We start from the raw sequence: 19,632 nt of genomic DNA on the forward strand, positions 1-19,632 counted from the left end.
GATGTTGCTTTTGTACCCAATCCAGTTATGTACAACCAAAGAGAACTCAATTTCCTTTTAGGTTCCCAGTTACACCAATATCTTAATAGACATCAGGTGACTCTAGCCCCCAAGAATAAGATGCAAGGCTATGTATATGTATTTGGAAGGGCCTGTAAAAAGGGAAAAGGGGATGAGAGAAACTCAGGGAAGTCTTCAAAGACAAAAGATTTATTTTACAGCTTTACTTCCAGTATCCACAACATTAGCTATATCCAATAAATGCATCAAGTCAGTGTTTGTGCAAACTTTTTTTCCTAAAAATGAAATTTTACACTTTATGAAAATAACAGTAACTGGACCATGACCCTTCCTCTCTGGGGTAAATCTTACTCTTTTCTGTTGGCAAATGCTATTGTTATTTCCTACTCTTCAAGACTCCATTTGGGACTTTTTTAGCAAAGATACTAAAATGATTTGCCATTTCCTTCAACTCATTTTATAGATGAGGAAACTGAAGCAAACAGGGTTAAGTGACTTGTTAAGAGTCTACCAACCAGTTGGCTTTGGGGGTGGCGGAGCACCTGAGTGCTGCGGTGGGGGTGGGGGGTGGGGAGCTCGGGACTCTTTTCTCTCACACAGACCACGGGGGAGCGGGGGGGGGGGGGGGGGGGTCCTGTCCACCCGGCCAGGAGGAGGCTCATGCCGGACTTCAAGCGATTGCAAGAAGACCGGCCTGTGGGTGTCAGCGGCGCACCATCTGAAAACAGCATCATGCAGTGGAATGCAGTTATAGTTGGGCCAGAAGGCACACCCTTTAAGGATGGTACCTTTAAACTAGTAATAGAATTCTCAGAAGAGTATCCGAATAAAACTCCCACTGTTAGGTTCTTGTCAAAGATGTTTCACCCAACTGTCTATGCCGATGGTAGCGTATGTTTAGATATCCTCCAGAATCGTTGGAGTCCAATGTATGATGTGTCTTCTATTTTAACATCAATTCAGTCTCTGCTGGATGAACCTAATCCCAACAGTCCTGTCAATAGCCAAGCAGTGCAGCTTTATCAGGAAAACAAACGAAAATATGAGAAAAGCGTTTCAGTTATTGTTGAACAAAGCTGGAATGATTCATAATAGACAACTGCTCTGTTCATCTTCGTCAGCATTGTTGTGTATAATTTACCTCTCAGTAGAAAGGCTACCAGAAATTTTAAGTGCCACAGGTTTTAAGGATTTGCATACCTAATGTATCTGCAAAAAAGAAAAAAAAAAGCCCTTCAGTTTAGAACCTTTAAAAGCTTGTGTATCTTGATTAATGTACTTTTTATTTGCATGGTATGAACTAAGTTATTGCTACATAAATTTGTAATATATCCTGTTTGGATTTTTTTTCCAAGTGCATAATGTTGGTGTGAAGTTTTCATGACAGAATATACACATTTTATAAATCTGTACTTTTTTCAAATATTGAATGCCTTATTTTTGAATTCTTTGGATTTTTAAATTGGAGAAAAGCACTTAAAAGTTTTTTATATATAAATATTACATGTAAAACTGTTAAATACATAACTTCAGTGCAAGAGACTTTGTCACTTATTTCCTTATCTGATTAGGAGGGATTGATGCATAAGTATCTCTCTCCAGTCACTTATATTTGTTTTTATCTCTCCAATTTCAAGGGAATAATAACATCCTCTCAATAGTTTATCAGGAAATAGAAATAAAAAAAAGAGTCAACCAGTTAATAAGTGTCTGAGGCTGAATTTGAACTCAGTTCTTCCTGATCCCAGACCTAGAACTCTAACCAATGAGTCACCTAGTCATCCTTCTAGCAAAAGCCGTGGCAATAAACACATAAGGAAGGTGAATGAGAGAAGTAGATGTTTAGTAGAAAGAGCAGTGAATATGGATTCAGAAGATCAGGATTCAAATTCCACTTCTGCTACTTACCATATTAGTAGCCTGCAATCTCATCTGACCTCCTTGAATCTCATCTTTGAAATGGGAAATTGGACTTAAAGGCCCCTTCCAGGTCTATGAGTTTCACATGAACACTACCTAACAGAGCTAGGGTTCCCTCCCAGGAGCATCATTACCATTCTGAAACAAGGTATCTTTGAGATGGAAATGAAAGAAGAAGAAGGAGGAGGTTTTGGAAATAAAATCAACCAGACAAAGTTAAAATAATTTCCATTTTAAAATAATATAGATCATAACCTCATGGTTAATATGTAGCTGATTATATCCTTTAATAGGTGAATTTGTGCTCAGGGAAAATGTCTGGAGATTTCCAATTATGCCACAAGAGGCATATTACTTTGACTGTTCAATCAATACTAAGCTGTGGGGTTTGGGGCATCTGGAGGGGTAGATTTGAATTGGTTGTTTTTTTTTCATCTGCAAATTAAGTTCTATGTTATGCAAAAGGTTTTCACAACTTCTATCTTTCCAGGGTGTGTGTGTGGGGGGGGGGAGTGTTTGTATATGTGTGTGTGTGTGTGTGTGTGTGTGTGTGTGTGTGTGTGTGTGTGTGTGTCTGTGCGTGTGTCTGTGTGTCTCTGTGTGTCTGTGTCTGGATGTATATGCCGGTTTGTTTATCTGTCTGTGTTTTTAAAAACCATCTTAACAATAAACCTTCCAGGTGAATGTGAGAGACCAAGCCTAGAACAGATCAAACCACACTAAGTACAAAGATCACATTCTTCAGACATGATGTCATAGCTTGCCTTTTAATTTTCTTGGGGAATGCTATCGTGAAACTTGTTTTCACAAAAACAATGAGAACAACTGCCCAGTTTTACACTTTGAGATCTATAGGAAACAACTGTGTGAGCTTGGGCACAATGGTGGGGGGAAAACCACTTCCCATTGAAAACAAATTTGTAAAGTTCTTCCTGCCTTCCTCCCTAGCTCTGGGCAGCCTCTAGTACCCAAGTGAGAAAAAAGCCCTCTCTTGATAAATGAACCTAAGCTTTCAATAAGAATTTCATCCGAAGCTTAAGTCTTGATCCCTGTTTAAGAGCAAAACACTGATAAGAGAGATAGCATTTTCTTTTTAAAAAAAATTATCTTGTTTCTTACATCACCATAATTATTCCATGTCCCTTCCCCTGCCCCATGGAAAATATTATTTTTTAGAGAGGAAAAAGATCAATACATTGGAACAGGTCAGATTATTGCAGTAGATGTAGAAAAACCTCTTGACAAAATACAATATCCATTCCTATTAAACCACTAAAAAGCACAAAAATAAATGGAACTTTTCTTAAAATTATAAGTAGAATATGTTTAAAACCAAGAGAAAGTATAATTTGTAATGGAGAAAAATTATAAGCTTTTCCAAAAAAATGAGGGGTAAAATAAGGATGTTCTTTGTTACCATTAATATTCCATATTATACTAGAAATAATAGCTATAACAGTAATACAAAAAAAAGAAATTGAATCAATAAACCTGGGCAGTTAAGAAAATAAAACTATCAGATGATACAATGTATGCTTAGAGAACTCTAAAGATTAAAAAAAAACTAGCCAAAACAATTTACAGCTTCTATAAAAAGTGTAGGTTAGAAAATAAACTCACAAATCATAGCATTTCTATATTACCAACAAAATTCAACAAGGAGAGAGGAAGAGAAATTCCATTTAAAACGACTACAGACAGTACATAAAATATATAGAGTATACCTGACAAGTTACACTCAAGAACTATAAGAACAAAATTACAAAACCCTCTTCACACAAAAACAACTGATCTAAATAACTGGAGAAATATAAACTGTTCATAGTTGGGCTAAGCCAATATAATAAAAATGATACTGCCTAAATTAATTTATTTAGTGCCATATCAATTAAACTACTAAAGGATTACCTTACAAAGTTAGAAAAAAATCATCTGGAGCAAAAGTTGGAACAAAAGTTCAAGAATATCAGAGGAATCAATATTAAAATAAAGAAGAGGAGGGTCTGGAAGTACTACAAACACTTCTAGGACCTCCTCTTCTTATTTTTTTTCATCACACATATTTCTTATAGCAAGGTAATATTTTATTAAGTTAGCTAGGTGATGCAATGTATAGAATGCCAGGCCTGGAGTCAGGAAGATGAGTTCAAATATGGTCTTAGACCCTTACTGTAACCCTATGAAAGTCACTTACTCCTGTTTGCCTCAGTTTCTTCATCTTTTTTATAGGGTTTTTTTTTTGTAAGGCAAATGGGGTTAAATGGCTTGCTCAAGGCCACACAGCTAGGTAATTATTAAGTGTCTGAGACCAGATTTGAACCCAGGTATTCCTGACCCCAGGGCCGGTGCTTTATCCACTACGCCACCTGGCCACCCCAGTTTCTTCATCTTTAAAATGAGTTAGAGAAGGATGGCAAAGCACTCCAGTATCTTTGCTAAGAAAATTACAAATGGGTCATGAAAAGTTGGACACGACTAAAACAAAACAACAACAATATTCCATTACATTCTTGTATCATATTTTGTTTTTCCATTCCTCGATTGATGAGTAACTACTTAGTTTCAAATTCTCAGCTATCACAAAAAGTTCTATTACATATATTTTCAGTATATGAGAACTGCTTTCTCCCCTTTAGGCACTCTCTAAAGTCTGGCCTAGACCCCTCAAGGGATCTCTGGTTGCCCAGAACCTAAGGTTGGATGTTCCTCTTGAATGATTGTCTCTTGTCAATGTCTCAAGCAACCCAGGGCTAGTCATTGCTGCACTTTCCTTTTTCCCCATTAAAATTTATCTTCTTTACCTTTATTTAGTAATATAAATTTGGAAACTTCCTGGAGAATAGATTAAAGTAATTCAAGAATGGAAATAGAAGAAAGAGGAGGCTATTGCAGCAATTCTGATGAAAGGTTTTGGGAGTTTGAATTAGAGAAGTGACCATATAAATGGAGCAAAGTGGACAGAGGGAAAAATAACTTCCTTGGGGGGGGGGGCAATAGCAGTTTTTACACTTTTGAATCTCTAGCACCTAGAACCTATCTTGAACATAGTTTGCGCTTAGTAAATTAATATCTGTTGAATGGAAGAAAATAGAAACAACTTCAACAACTGACACATAGAAATATGTATAGAATGATTTTACACATATATATGCAAAATACTTGAAAATCTACTTGACAAAACACACCAAAGAACATATATAAATATAAAAACATATTTGTGTCTAACGGTAGTTGTTGCTAGGCAGGAAGCAAGGAAGCTACTGAGGAACTGGAATAGATCAGGGAATAATTTGAGGTTTGAATGAAGCAAACCATGGCCTAGGTACCTTTCATAAAAGTCAGACCTTTTTTTAATACTTTGGTTAGTTTTGTTGAGTTAATTGTTTTGTTATAGAAGATGGCTCTTTGGGAATAGAAAGGGATACAGTTGGAAAAAAATTAATAAAATTTATTTTTTTTTATAAAAGAGTACAAATACATACAAGACTGTGAAAATGTTCTTGCTGAGAACATAAAGGAAATTGAAAAGAAGGGGAACTGATCAAATCAACAAATTAACATTTAGTAAACTATTTACTATCTACCAGACTGTGGGAATATGAAGAAGGGCAAAAACTAAAACTAAGTAAAGTTGAGAAGAACAAAAATTGTAAGCACGGTGACCACAATCATATTTAAAAAAAGAAACAAGAAAAAAATGATTCAAAGGAAATGAAGTTTTAGAAGAATTAGAATATAGAGCAAACACTTTTTTTGGTTATTTTTTCATACATTTGGTTGTACTTTGTCAAATACTAAGGGTTTATGAACCATTTATGCCTAATATTGTTTATTTGATTCTATTTACTGGTGACTATTAAGGATATATAATGTAGCACCCAGAGCACCTCTCACAACTGAGTCATCATAAATTTCTCCCAGATATGAGATATTTTGTAGGTCAGCTTAACACATAAAAGATATGAAAGATTTCTTTCATATGCATAGGAATCAGCTCCCATAGGTTACCATATTACTGGTGGGAAAGGGAGCAAGTGTAGGAAATTTGGGGCCTAGGAACAGGCAAGGTGGCACAAGACACATAGAGCATCTGACCAGGGCAACACCTATTTCTGATGATATAGAGTAACTGAGCAAGAAGTTTCCTGTTTTTCTGTTCCTTGAACAAGATATTCCATCTTTCTTGAACCTGGGCATTTTCTCTGGATATTTCTCATGCCTAGAATGCTTTCCCCCCTAATCTTCTTCTGGCTTCCTTCAATTCTCAACTAAAATCCCACCTAAAATCCTTCAGGGACTCTTTCCTTCCTTCCTTCCGTCCTTCCTTCCTTCCTTCCTTCCTTCCTTCCTTCCTTCCTTCCTTCCTTCCTTCCTTTCTTCCTTCCTTCCTTCCTTCCTTTCTCCCTTCTTCCCTTCCTTCCTTCCTTCCTTCTCTCTTTCCTCTTCTCTCCCCCATCCATATATAGGGAATCATACCCTTACCTGTGGGTGCTCTTACCCAAATGAATATAAATTTTGATCACTAAAACATCGCAAGCTATCTTGGGGTTTTCAGGCTAGATCTCTTCCCCCCCTTCCCTATTTATTTATTCATCACTAAAACAACAACAAAAAACTTGGACAATTAACTCCTTTTCCTCATGTAAGTTTCATTTATGATTCCTTGGAAAACAGCATTGAAAATTCAGGCTTTGATAAAGCAAATTGAGATTTAAATGGAGTTACCTGATCATTGCCTGGCTTAAACCCAAATCCCACTACCTCTCAGTGATCCCAGCCCAGGCTTCACTAGGTCTTTGAGTTTTGATGGGTCAGAGTGAATAAATCTGTTTTGATAAGAAACCTGAGGTTTTGTGTTGGTTTTTTTTTTAACTAAGTAAAAAAGGCCATTTTGGGGGCTTCATCTCTTACTTAGACTTATTTACTGAATGGGCATTGCCTCATACTGAGACCTGAAATAGATCTTAGCTTAAAAAGGAGCCATCTCCAGTGGTCCTTATCCATGTCTTGCCACTCAACCTAGATAGCTCCAGAAGAAAGAGTGAAACTGATGACCTTGCAAAGTCATGTCTTACTTAAGTCCAATTCATTTACGAGTCAAGACCATCTTCTGGATATCATTGATCCTCTTCCAGAAAAAAGTGAAACAATAACAATATTCTTCATATTTAGTCATTTGTGACCACATTATATACTAGAATATAATTCCTTTGAGGAAAGAGGTCATTTTGCTTTTTTGTCTTATTATTCCTAGCAGTGTTTTGGTCCAAAGTAAGTCCTTAATGTTGGTTGAATTGAACTGACATTCTGTAATCTGCTTCCCTGATGAGGTGTCTTTCTGCTGTCTTTGAACTATTTATAATTTTCATTCTTGTGAGATTTTTCTATTCTATGAATTGCTATTAGAGAATGTTGGTTGAAGAAAGTTGACACAGCAAATTTGCATCTTTGAAAGCACATTGCAGGTTCTAAAATGCAATACTGCATGATCTCTTCCTCCTATTCACTTCCTTGCCAAGCTCATTATCCAACTGCATCATTCATCTAAGACACTAATCAGATCAATCAATTTGATGAACTTCTTGTCCAGATGCATGTCATAATCTAGGCAATATGTATCTTTTATCTACTGTTTTTCTACTTCTTCTAAATGAGTCTTTTTATCTGGGTTTTCCAGATCATAGTATGTGAGATGTTACAAATTAGCAGAGAAAGGAAATGTCCTGAAGGCAGGAAGGCTGACAGCAGTGAGAAGTGATAGTCTGACAGTAACAATGTATAATGGAAAACTACAGAAAGCACAGGGCAAGCTTGCAGAAGGTAGACTGGCCTAGGACCACTTAAAGCAGAGCAATATTGCTCTGTTAAGCTTACCTCACAAGACTTTTTTTTCCCATGATCTCTCCAAGTCATTGAGAGGGTTAATTGTTCTCAGTGTACTCTGTTTAAGAAACCATGGAAATATAAAGTAGAAATACATATCAATATAGAAATAGGAACATAGATATTTTGGAAATGTAACTGGGGTCTGGCTCAGACCCACATTTCAGAAAGATTTTTATCAAAAGTTGCTAAAATTTTTGTTAAAAGTTACACAAGAGAGTGGCCAGGTGGTGCAGTAGATAGAGTATGGACCCTGGAATCAGGAGTATCTGAGTTCAAATGTGACCTCAGACATTTAATAATTACCTAGCTGTGTGGCCTTGGGCAAGCCACTTAACCCCATTGTCTTGTTAAAAAAAAAAACAACTACAAAAGTTACACAAAAAGTGGTAATTGGCAGTTACCTGTAATCTTCCTTCATATGACACCACCAATTCTTTGCAAATGTCAGATTAACTGAGGAAAATGCAACTGTCCAACCTAAGGAGCTCATATTTGAAGTAAGAGAAAAAATAAAGGGGCTGCAAGGGAAAGAGTGGCAGAGACTATCAGAGGAAGACTTTAAGAGGCCATTGCCCTCATTTTGCTAAAGGGAGATGGTATAGAAATATGAAACATTTTTTTGATTTCTGAGAAGCTAGTAAACCGGCTGAAAGCATTTCAGAGGTGGAAATACTATGAGAAACAGACAGAAGTTGCCCCTCATTCCTTTCCCTGACCAGCTGGGACTTGTTTTTTTTTTTTTTGCTTTTTTTTTTTGAGTAGTGGGCATTTGGGGTTTTTTAAAATTTAATTTATTTTGAATTTTACAATATTTCCCCCAATCTCACTCCCCCCCCCACAGAAGGCAGTCTGTCTTTAGATTGTTTCCATCCTATACATTGATCTAAGTTGAATGTGATGAGAGAGAAATCATAACTTTAAGAAAGAAAAAAAATAAAATATAAGAGAAAGCAAAATTACAAAATAAGATAACTGTTTTTTTTTAATTAAAGGGCTTTGGTCTTTATTCAAACTCCACAATTGTTTCTCTGGATACAGATGGTATTCTCCATCACAGATATCCCAAAATTGTGCCTGATAGTTACACTGATGGAATGAGCAAGTCCATTAAGATTATCATCCCCATGTTGCTGTTATAGTATACAATGGTCTTCTTGTTCTACTCATCTCACTCAGGATCAGTTCATGCAAATCCTTCCAGGCTTCCCTGAATTCCTGTCCCTACTGGTTTCTAATAGAACAACAGTGTTCCATCACATACACATACCACAGTTTGTTTAGCCATTCCCCAATTGATGGGCATTCACTTGACTTCTAATTCTTGGCCACCACAAACAGGGCTGCTCTGAATATTTTTGAACAAGTGACACTTTTACACTTTTTCATGATCTCTTCAGGGTATAGACCCAGTAGTGGTATTGCTGGATCAAAGGACATGCACATTTTTATTGCCCTTTGGGCATAATTCCAAATTGCTCTCCAGAAAGGTTGGATGAGTTCACAGCTCCACCAACAATGTATTAGTGTCCCAGATTTCCTATATGCCTTCCAACATTGCTCATTGTCCTTTCTGGTCATATTGGCCAGTCTGAGAGGTGTGAGGTGGTACCTCCGAGATGCTTTAATTTCCAGCAGGGACTTGTAAGAGAAATAGGGATCTATTTCTTTTCTTGATTATGACTTATTGATTACATACTGATGCATATCATTGATTCAAAGATTTATGGTTTTGAAATTTTTTCATGAACCTTCCACAATACTGTGAATTAAATGTTGATAGAGAGACTGGTCTCAGTGTACAGGGTGTGTGTGTGTGTGTGTGTGTATGTGCACTATGCATTTTAGTGGAATGAACTAAAGAGTAAGGAACTCAAAGTCATGAATCCTGGCTCAGATTCCTGGCTCTGTCGCCTACAATCTCTGTGGCCTTGGGTAATTAACTTAATCTTTCTGTAGCTCAGTTTCTTCATCTGTAAAATGACTGGATTGAATTAAGTGACCTTTAAGGTTCCTTCCATCTCAAGTGCTATTGATCCATTGATCCTATTATTTTCTCAGGTTTCCTTGGTGGAAATGTACCTGGGTTTATCTTAGCATTGGAAAATTAATTATGATGGTCTTTATTCTTGGGGAAAGAGGCATTCAAGAGTTTCTGGAAATCCAAACTATAGCATTATCTCACTCTACTCTTTTGGGGTTTGTATTTTAATTTTTTAATTTAATTTTAATTTAAATGTCAACAAACATGAACATTTCAGTACACAATGTTCAAAACTGGAAAGGAGCAATGTATAAAGGATTATGAACTGTATTATGTGCAGTTTGGTTTTTGCCAGTTTGTTCAGAAGCAAAGAGTACCATCAAAGAGATGCATGACAGAAAGATAAACTGAGCTAATCCCATGGTATGAGAAGGTAGAGGGCTAACAGAATGGGAACATGGCATGATTCCACAGGACAAAAAAATGAGTAAATGTAAACAGCAAAAGAAGGTCCAACTATCCCATTGGAAAACTCGCTTATGACTCTGGGCCAATCTTGCATTATGTCTTATTTGTTCTATTTCTATATAATAGCTGACCCAGTTGGGGGGGGGGGGTTGGTGCAGGGAGCCACGATGTTACTTTGTGTTACTGCCACTTGCAACAACTGACTTCTTTTGAGTAAACTCCCTTAAATCATCCAAACAACCTAATTAACCCAAATAAAACCTATTTATAACCAAGCTGATATGAGTTCTTCTTTCCTTGGTATTTCAGTATTCTCTCAGAGGGTGTGCCACCCTACAATTGGCATAATCAGGGCAGGAGACTCTGTCCCCTTACGAAGACCAGAAGGCAAGAAGGATCCTCTAGAGATCAGAGAGAAAGGATTCCTCTGAAACACTGAAAAGCCATCCTCAGTAAATGTTTGAGAAGACATGTTTTAAAAAGGCACCAAGATAGATGGGCATGGGGCCGGTATTGTGTATTGTCTGAGGAAACTCCCAAATTTATGAGATCATATGGGAGTACTGCTGAACTAAATTTAATCCAAGAGTAAAGAAAGAACCTGCTTGTCTGGACTTCCTTCTATTTTTTTTTCAATGCTTCATTGACTTTTCTTTTTTTTCCATTACTGTTACTATCCCACCATTTCCTTCCAATACTATTCTTCTCCAATCAACTCAGGCTGCAGCCAAATTACACAGCATTTTTAAATCTTTCTGCTTTTTCCTCTTCTTGTCCCACCTATAGTAATCTTTTACCCACCCTCATCTCTTTTTTTCAATTGTTGAAATCCTTTCCATTATTAAACAATTTTAAAATGAGGATTATGTGGATGTGTTTCCTTGAACCTATCACTAAGAATACTAAGATAATATAGTAATCATGTTATAAATTATATTAAAAAGTAGGTAAAGTCCATTAGTTATCAGGTTACCCCTCCCCCACTTAGAAAGTTGGCTCTGAGAATCAGTTTAATAAAACTATCACTTTTTTAAGCCTTTGAGACTTTCTATATATACTATACAGAAAATAGTACTAATATAATAATGGTATTAATGATTAATCCATTTTGATAATCTAATACAAAGAATAGAGCTTAGTGTCATAATAACCTCCCTACCCAGGGATAAAGAAGGCTCCTAAGTGACGTTGCCCCAGTAAGATCAGCAGTAGAAAAGGTCCAAAGGTTTTTTTTTCCCCAAAGAGGAGAATTTGAATATCCACTACTCAGTTCCCTAGGATTCTTCCCTTTTCCCCTAGAATGATTTGGCATCAGTCCTCAGCTAGACTCCTTACTCCCTTTCCCCAGATAAGAAACCTTTAAACGAATCTGGTTTCATTGGTTTGGGAGGGTACCCTAAGGCTTTGGGCATAAGAAATGAGGTATCCCCTGATCTAGGTGGTTACTATTGCCTTTTAGATTCAATTATCTGTGAGAAGAAATGGAATGCTGTGTTGCCTTAGGTCTCCAACTTTTTCCTATGTAAGTGAAGGGATTACCTTAATATTCTTCCTTTTGTGGTGCTTATACTTCACAAAGAGAACCCTAGAACTGAATCCAGAGAATTCAGTGACCTCAAGCTCCTCCCAAATAGTTGTGTACAAATTAAAATTTTCCCAATCTCAAGCCACCAGCAGTGTTTATTAACAGATGAATTCTTTGATCTTGACATAACAGGTCTTATGCAAGCGGCTGAAAAACTCTCCATGGGAGCTGACCGACAAAAAAGATGAAACGACTAATATTCTGATGTATCCTAAGAAGATGATAAAGTCAAATTTGCATTCCAATATTCTAATTTCCCTAATTCTCTACACATTTTTCTAAAACTCAATAATTTCCATTGAACAATCTAGATCAGTATTCTCAGAACTTTTCTGATCACAATTCCTATTTGTAAAAATATATCTTGAACATGTACTTCCAATATATGTATATTTACTTATTAATTATAATAATTAGGTAAATTATAAAACACACAAAAATATAAATTTTAAAAGAATGAAACAAAGATGAAGTAATATTTGATTCTAGGGTCAATAGGAAGTCACTGAGGTTTAATAGATAGGGAATGATGTGGGAAAATCACTGGTAGCCTCTGAATCAGACTGGAGAAGTGAGAAAGGCCCAAGGTAGTGCGATCGCAATAGTCCAGAGGAAAAATGCAAAAGGTTTGCACTAGGTGGATTAGAGGAAAGATGAGGGTTGGTATGGTGATGTTGGATTTAAGTCCCATAAACCATTCTTGGGAAGTCTAGATAATAACTCATCTTCCCCCATTCCAATTGGTTGATTATTGAGCCCCTTGAGATCAGGTTGTAAGTATTCTTTGCTCATTTTTGGTCTAGAGTTAGGAGTATCTATGGAGGCAGTTGGCTTTAAATTATTTCAATTTCTCATTGTCCAATATATTTTAGCATGTAGGGAAAGGCAAAGTATGAATACATGGAATGAGAAAAAGGAAACCTAAGTTCTGGTGGTGGTCTTAGTTCTGATACCTACTAGGTATGTGGCCTTAGTTATGTGACTCAGCCACTCTGAGACCTGTTTTTCTTATCTATAAAATAAGGATATCTCAGGTAATACTGATCTAGCTCAGGGGACTATTTTGGGGAAAGTGCTTTGTTCCTGTTAGAAGACTTTCCTGAGGGGTAGCTAGGTGGTGCAGTGGATACAGCCCTGGAATCAGGAGGACCTGAGTTCAGATCTAGCCTCAGACACTTAGTAATTACCTAGCTGTGTGACCTTGGCCAAGTCACTTAACCCCATTGCCTTAAATAAATAAAAATGAAAAAAAAGGGAAAAAAAGACTTTCCTGTTTCTTCTCAGGGTGGGAGGAGAGACCCCCCCATACATATATCTACATAAACACACACACACACATATATGAGAAGCTTCTTCTCAACACAAGGTATCTCTCTATATAGATGGATATAGATATCTACATATACAGTTAGAGCTAGAAATAAATATATGTATCTGTCTATAAATATCAAGATTGAGATATCTTGTGTGTAGAAGTCTCTCCAAAATTAGCTAATTATTTACACATTGTCTCTCCCAATAAACTGTGAGGTCCTTCAGGTCAGGGAATATGATTTTTTCTTTATATTTTATCATTTGCTCCACTATCTGGCACACAGTGAACTCTTAATAAATGACTAATATGGGATGATTGAACATGTATAACCTATATAAAAGTGCTTACTGTCTCTGGGAAGGGGGAGATGACCAAAGGAGGGAGAAAATCTGAAACTCAAAATTAAAAAAATGTTAAATTTAATTGAGGGAGAATAAAATATTATTTTAAGAAATACTTTTTAACTGACTTATGTCTGTAAAATTTTAAATATATGAAACAAATACATGCACATATATTTCCTATTCTATGATTTCATAGTATAAAGAACTCACTCTTTAGATCACTACCTTGTCATTGTGGAGGAGGAAACTCTGAACTGTGATATTCTGGGGTTGGGTCCTAGTGTAGAATTTTGACAAAAGGTGAGCCACTAGAGAAGGAAATGGCAAACCACTCTAATATCTTTGAAAAGAAAATTCCAAATGGGGTCACAGAGAGTTGGACACAATTGAAAAAAACTGAACAACCCTGGAAAGAAAACAATGGCAAATTTGGACAGCACACTCAAAAGCAGAGACATCACCTTTATTTTCTTTTTGAATATTATTTTTTTCAATTACATGCAAAGATAGTTTTCAATAATCATTTTTTGTTAAGCTTTTAGTTCCACATTTTCTACCTCCTTTCCTTCCCTCTCTCTTCCCCATGACAGCAAGTAATCTGATAGGGGTTATGGATAACCAATCATGTTTAATGTATTTCCATATTAGTCATGTTGGTTTTTTGTTTTTTGTTTTTAATTTTATTTATTTAAGGCAATGGGTTAAGTGAATTGTCCAAGGTCACAGAGCTAGGTAATTATTAAGTGTCTGGGGCCAGTGCTCTATCCACTGTACCACTAGTTGCCCCTAGATGCCATAGTTTTTAACCTGATGTGGATGGAATCTTCCATCTCAAGTCTTTTCAAATTGTCCTTGTTCACTGAATTGAGAGAGCTGAGCCAATCATAATTAATCATCCCACAATGTGACATCACCTTTCTGACAAAGATCCATATAGTCAAAGCTAGGGATTTTCCAGTAGCAATGTATGACTGTGAGAGTTGGGACTATCTATAAGCAAAGCTGAGTGCCTCAGAATTGACACTTTTTAAAAAAAGATTTTATTTATTTTGAGTTTTACGATTTTTCCCCTCTTACTTCCCTCCCCCCACCCCTCCATAGAAGGCAATTTGCCAGTCTTTACATTGTTTCCATGGTATACATCGATCCAAATTCAATGTGATGAGAGAGAAATCACATCCTTAAGGAAAAAACATAAAGTAAAAGAGGTAGCAAGATCATGCAATAAGATAACAGCTTTTTTTTTCTAAATTAAAGGTAATAGTCCTTGGTCTTTGTTCAAACTCCCCAGTTCTTTCTCTGGATACATATGGTATTCTCCATGGCAGACAGCCCCAAATTGTCCCTGATAAAATGAGCAAGTCCCTCAAAGTTGATCATTGCTCCCATGTTGCTGTTAGGGTATACAGTGTTTTTCTGGTTCTGCTCATCTCACTCAGCACCAGTTCATGCAAATCCCTCCAGGCTTCCCTGAGTTCCCATCCCTCCTGGTTTCTGATAGAACAATAGTGTTCCATGACATACATATACCACAGTTTGCTAAGCCATTCCCCAGTTGAGGGATATTTACTTGATTTCCAGTTCTTTGCCACCACAAACAGGGCTGCTATGAATATTTTTGTACAAGTAATGTTCTTACCCTTTTTCATCATCTCTTCAGGGTACAGACCCAGTAGTGGTATTGCTGGATCAAAGGGTATGCTCATTTTTGTTGAATGTGATGAGATTGGGCATAGTTCCAAATTTCTCTTCAGAAAGGTTGGATGAGTTCACAACTCCACCAACAATATAATAGTGTCCCAGATTTTCCACAACCCTTCCAACAATGATCATTATCCTTTCTGGTCATATTGGCCAGTCTGAGAGGTATGAGGTGGTACCTCAGAGAAGCTTTGATTTGCATTTCTCTAATAAGTAATGATTTAGAGCAATTTTTCATATGACTATGGATTGCTTTGATCTCCTCATCTGTAAATTGCCTTTGACCACTTGTCAAGAATTGACACTTTCAAATAGAAGTATGGAAGAAGACTTTTGAGAGCATCTTGGACAGTAAGGTGATCAAATCAGACAATACCTTAAAAATTAAGTCAGATTATTCTGACTGGAATGACATACTGAATGCTGAATCTTTAATATTTTGACCGAATAATGAGAAGATAGGACTCATTAGAAAAGACCTTGATTTGGGAAAAGATTGAATGTGAAAGGAAAAGGGGACAGCAGAGGATGAGATGGTTAGATAGTGTTATGGAACCAACAAACAAGATCAGACAGACTTTAGGAGATAATGGAGGAAAGAAGGTATGTTTTCATACCAAGACTGAACTGCAAAAGGAACTCCAGTATAGAAATTCCTTCTACTGATACAAATTGACAATTTGTTTACAACTCAGAAGTAAAGAGTTGCCTAAGATGTAGATTAAGTGATTTCCATATCCAAAGCTAGTATGTATCAGAGGCAAATCTTGAAGCCAAGCCTTATCCTAGATCTGAAGCTATATGTGTGATACTGGTTATCTAAGGTACATCTGGGGTGACATAAGACAGCAAGGGGGTGACATAAGACAGAACACTAAGCCTGGCATCAAAAAACTCAGATTTCAAATCCAACCTCCAGAACTAGCTATATAACCCTGAGCAAATCACCTCTGCCTCAATTTCTTCATCTGTAAAATGGAAGTAACTACAACAGCTACTTCACAGGATCATGGTAAAGATCAAATGAGATAATAATTGCAAAGCCTAGTGCTATATAAACATTAGCTATCACAATCTAGTATAACCCCTTCATTTTAAAGCTGATAAAACTGAGGCACAGGGAAGTCAGATGACTAGTCCAAGGTCATATACGTAAAATGGGCAGATCTGGAATTTAAACTAACTCCAAATTTAACATTCTTTTCATTTTTTCATAGAATCTTCCTGACTCCAAAGCCAGCAGAATTTCTCAAAAATATATAAATGAAAATTATTATCTGAGCTTTAATTTCCTCAGTTTCCATATTGGATTTGTGAACTTTCTAGTGGTAGTGGTATCAGTGTGTTCTTTAAGATTTTCTTCACAGATTGTGTTGCTGTTGTTTTTTAGTTATTCAGTCTTGTGAAATTCTTCAGGACCTCTTATGGGGTTTTCTTGGCATAGATGTTGGAGATGTTTGCCATTTTCTTCTTCAACTTATTCATCAGATGAGGAAACTGAGGCAAACAAGGCTAAGTGGCTTACCCAGGATCACACAGCTAGTAAGTATTTAAGGTCATATTTGAACTGAAAAAAATCAGTCTTCCATACTCCAGGTCCAGCACTAGAATGAAGTTTTGTTATTTTGACTGTCTTTGATATATTTCTAATTCCATAGTGATTGATCCAACCTTGCCACAAATGAATGGTCAGTTTGACCTATGTCTTGACAGTTCAACATACATAAAGCCTACATGTGGAATACATGTACGTTTTTAATTGGAAAGATAAATAAATTATGAGCCTGTCTTGATTACCAAGATAATGGACTGACCTTCTTCACAAAGGTTTAAATGAGATGGTCATCCTATAGCAGAGCTGTAATCTGAAATGTTTTAAGCCTTACTCCTTCTCAGATTCACAATGAGTTTCACCTGTACCCTATTTCAGTTTTTTCATTATAAAATGGGTAAAATACCTGCCCCATCTATATCAAAGGGTCATTCTATAAATATAAATGAAATTATGATTATGATTTCACTTAGAAAGGTATGAAATATACTATGATGATATGTTGTTACTTATTTCAGTTCTTCCAAAGACCTGTTCTATGATTTCATCATTAAATGCAACCCTTCTAAAAGGCTGTTGCTCCTTTTTTGTGACTGTAAAACTCATCACCCTGTGGTCAGTTTAGCAGCAAGTCTCTTTAAACTTGTTAGGCTGGTCACAATCTGTTGTCAAGAAGTACTGAAGAAATTGTTTCCGTTTGGCAGGAACTCTCAGAGTCACTGCTATGCAGGATTTTTGAGAACCAAGTTCATCTCCAAATCAGGAAAAGTATTGGGGGGGCAGATTTTATTCTTATCCCTTCCCCATATACATGTATAAATTTTATGGTAGAAAAAAACAGACAAACTTTACTGACTAAAAATACACTTTAAAAACAGAAAATATTAAAGATTAAACTTTATGAGAGACAAAGACAGACAGAGCTAGAGAGAGAGAGAGAAAGGAGGAGGAGGAGGAGGAGAAGGGAGAGAGGAAAGGAAAGAGAACAAGAAATCAGCTATGATCAGCATAGATTGAGTTCCTAGAGGGCAGGGATCATTTTTATCTTTCTTTTTATCCCCATAGTTTAATGCCTAGTTATCTTTGAAGGTATTTAATAAAAAATACTGATCTTCCATTCATTCATTCCATAAACTTCAAAAAAACATATATTGTATGAATGGCACTGTGTTTATTATTGGTGGAAAATTTTTAAAAATTGGGAAAATATGGTCATAGCTTATTGGAACTTACACACTAGACAGAATGCATCAGAAATGCTAATTATCAAAATAAGCAATATTTCATACTAAATAAATAACAAGCAGAAAACTAAGAGCTATCTGAAATAAAAGGGGAGCTTTTTACTGATTTAATAATCAAGGAAGGCCTCATGAAGAAGGTAGCATTTGACTTGGGCTTTAAGTGGTTTATAATCATATCTGTTTCCAGTTGTTTCTTCCTATGTTAACTTCCAATTTAATGACAAAGAAGTAGAAACTGGAGGACTTCCCATTAACGGAATTTAAGTAGTTCAAATTTATCATAGTGCTTTAAAGTTTGCAAGCATTTACCTGTTATCTCTCATTTGGTCTTTATAATACCTTCCATTTCAATCACAGTCTAGCACCTGGTAAATATCTAAGGCAGGATTTGAATTATAATGGAATATTGGACATAAGGAAATAGCCATAAGAAATGTCCAAGAGCAATAGCTTCAGAGAAACCTAGAAAAATTAATATGAAAATAATGTGAGAAGAACCAAGAGAACAAATTACACAAAGTAACATTATAGAAAAACTTTGGTAGACTTAAAAACTGTAAACAATGCAATGATCAACCACAATTTTAAATTTATTTAGTTTGAATTTTACAATTTTTTCCCTCTCCACCATAGAAGGTAATCTGTTAGTCTTTACATTGTTTCCATGGTGTGCATTGATCTAAGGTGAATATGATGAGAGAGAAATCATATCCTTAAGGAAGAAAAAAAAAAGTGTAAGAGGTAGCAAAATTACATAATAAGATAACGGGTTTTAAAAAATTAAAGATAATATCTTTAGTCTTTGTTCAAAGTCCACAATTCTTTCTCTGGATACAGATGGTTTTCTCCATTGCAGATACCCCAAAATTGTGCCTGATTGTTGCACTGATGGACCGAGCAAGTCCATTAAGGGATCAACCACAATTTTATTTTTCAATTAAAGATTTTATTTATTTTGATTTTTACAATTTTCCCCCCAATCTTACTTCCCTTCCCCCACGCCCCTCAGAAAGCAATTTGTCAGTCTTTAACATTGTCAACCATAATTTTAAAGAACAGACGATGCGTTCTTGACAGAGAGATGGATTCAAGATATAGGATGAGGCATGCATTTTTGGCTTCGGATGATAAGGGAATTTGTTTTGCTCGACTATGCATATTTGTCACGAGGAGTTTCTCTTTCCTTTTCTTTTAAATGGGGCAAAGTATTAGGGGGAGAGCTTGTTAATTGAAATATAAAATAAAAGATTTTTTAAGATAACCTAACCCCCACGAATATAATTCAGAAAGGTAGCTGGGTGCTCGAGCTCCTCCAGAACACTACGGTATTTGCAGTACAAAAGTTAAGTATGCACACCTGTCGGCTCCCCTGCTTCTGGCATCCTTTGCAAAGTATGGCACCCTGTTAGTAACAAAAAAAATAAAAAAGGCAAGCAGCAGCACCTGGCAGAGGTACCAAGAAGCGCCGAGCAGCTGCAAGGCAGAAGAGAGGGCCGAGCGGCCGCAGCGCGGACACCCAACAGCCGGGGCAGCGGCACACCCACACCCAGTGCCCGCATCAGCAGCGGCAGCGGCAGAGCCCAGCGGGAGTGGAGCGGAAAAGCGGCCGAGAACA

The 19,632-nt window shown here is 36.5% G+C and overlaps 1 pseudogene; it reads left to right on the forward strand.

Moving 5' to 3' along the window:
- Nucleotides 1–669: 669 nt before the first annotated feature.
- LOC141501259 (ubiquitin-conjugating enzyme E2 B pseudogene) lies at nt 670–1,328 on the forward strand (annotated as a pseudogene).
- Nucleotides 1,329–19,632: the final 18,304 nt, after the last annotated feature.

Source organism: Macrotis lagotis, chromosome X (genome assembly GCF_037893015.1).
Source record: "Macrotis lagotis isolate mMagLag1 chromosome X, bilby.v1.9.chrom.fasta, whole genome shotgun sequence".
NCBI classification, from domain to species: domain Eukaryota; kingdom Metazoa; phylum Chordata; class Mammalia; order Peramelemorphia; family Peramelidae; genus Macrotis; species Macrotis lagotis.